At 39.6% G+C, this 2,123-nt stretch overlaps 1 pseudogene; it reads left to right on the forward strand.

Moving 5' to 3' along the window:
• Positions 1-421: 421 nt before the first annotated feature.
• On the forward strand, positions 422-857 carry LOC115304833 (annotated as a pseudogene).
• Positions 858-2,123: the final 1,266 nt, after the last annotated feature.

A 2,123-nucleotide genomic window follows, 5' to 3' on the forward strand; every position in this document is an offset into this window, starting at 1 on the left:
AAGAAATTTTCATTATTTGTCAAAAGGGTAGAATTTAACTGGCTTCACACCTTTCTAGAAGCTAGCAATTTCTCAGAGTTGGTTATTAACCATGTTTATCATACAGTAGGGCTTCACATTACAACTGGTTTAAGACATAAATACTGGAGCCGTACTATATACAAATAGGCATGCATACATGAGGAATGCACGCCCTATCTTCCTTTCCTGTGGATTCCAAATTTGTTAGGATTCTGTGGGACTGACCATGTGGGGGTAGAGGCCATAAAAGTTTGTCAGAGAGGCTCCACTTGAGCAATGATCTCAGGAAAGGAGAGTCAAAAAGGTAAATGCTCGAATCTACATGTATTCAGTCCTCCCAAGGGCTGGGAGCCTATACTTGCATTTAAAAGTAAAAATCAAGGAAGTGCTGGTGGCCCAAATGGAGTTGAATCCCTTTATGACTTCTAACCGGTGCAAGAACTGTAAAAGGCATTTCAACACACCTTCGCACATGCACGGGAAGATTATGCCTTCCCCTCTTTCCAAAGAGCTGAGATAGAAGTACAATGTTTGGTCCATGCCCACGAAAGGATGATGAAGTACAGGTTGTGTGAGGACCCTACAAAGGTCAGCAAACTGGCAAAGTAGTCCAGGCTTACAGAAGGAAATATGCCATCTACACTGAAAAAGTATAACTAAAGAAGGCAAATGGCACAGCTGTTCATGTGGGCATTCACCCTGGCAAGGTGGTTGTCATTAGACTAAAACTAGACAAAGATGGCAAAGAGATCCTTGAATGTGAAGCCAAACCTCACCAAATTGGAGAGGGAAAAGGCAGCTATAAGGAAGAAACAATTGAGAAGATGCAGGAATAAAGTGATGTTATATATGACTTTAAATAAAAACTATTAACATGAAAAAAATTAAGAATGAGCTAGGAATACTGCCATCCAATTTGTAAAATAAAAGATGAAATTGAGTAATGTCCTTAAGAATCCTAGAACTGATTTACCTTTAAAATGCTATTTAAGCCAAGGACATTTGTTCATAATTAATATATACAGAAAGCAGCCATGATTATAGTCTGTAACCATTCAGAAGTAAAGTATGATCAATTATGTTTTCTAATCAAATGTATATATGGAGTAGTTTGGTTAATAGAATAGAGAAGGAAAGAAAAGGAGACTAAAAGTAAGCTTTGTCTCTCTTCTTTCATACTTCGGAGGTAGGGGAAAAATGTTTGCTGAGCTTTCACAATACATCATCATTTACCTGTTAACTATCCTCAAGTTAGGGTGAAAAGGGAAAGTTATCCTTCACGGGGGAGGGATGGATAACCGCGAACCTACAGACTGTAGTATTACAATAGCATTCCCCTCGAGGACTTCTTTCCTTGCTAGTAAAACAGGGCTTCCATAAGGCACACCCACTCTTTTCATTCACCCAGTGTCTTTTGCTAGAATCAGGGACCCATCATTGGGAGCCACATGTCCCCTGGCGTCAACCCATCCTTAACAGATAGCTGCTTCCCCACCTTGCAGTCCACACTCCATCCTGCACTGTCCTTGCTCTGCTTGCCTGAGTCCTCTTTGCCCTAGATAACTGGGCTCTCCAGAGAAGATGACACCCAGCATGAGGGATGAATGTTGCCAAATGTGGGCAATTTTAAAATACGGTCAGTTTTAGATTAAAGACACTAGTATTAGAAAATCAACAATTGCATTTCTCAATTCAGCATTAATTTCTCATTTATCTCTGCATATCATGATTTCAATGAAGGTAACATCAGTCAAGTCAGGATGATGAGCAGCTGACATATTTAACAGAGAATAACATGTTGTGAGCAGCTTCAGGATTGTCTTGATATGGAATCCTATCTGTCTAATGAAAATATTGTAAATACATTTGAAAGTCATTGTATTTAGCTTTATCTAGTCATCTCCTTTTATTTTTATTTATTTTTATTTTAGATACAGAGGGAAAGAGGGAGTGGAGGAGAGAAAGAGATAGACAGAGAGAGAGAGAGAGAGAGAGAGAGAGAATCTCAAGTAGACTTTATGCCCCATGCTACTCCATGACCCTGGGATCATGACCTAAGCGGAAATCAAGAGTCAAATGCTTAATTGACTGAGCCACCCAGG

Source organism: Suricata suricatta, chromosome 10 (assembly GCF_006229205.1).
Source record: "Suricata suricatta isolate VVHF042 chromosome 10, meerkat_22Aug2017_6uvM2_HiC, whole genome shotgun sequence".
In the NCBI taxonomy this organism is placed as follows: Eukaryota; Metazoa; Chordata; class Mammalia; order Carnivora; family Herpestidae; genus Suricata; species Suricata suricatta.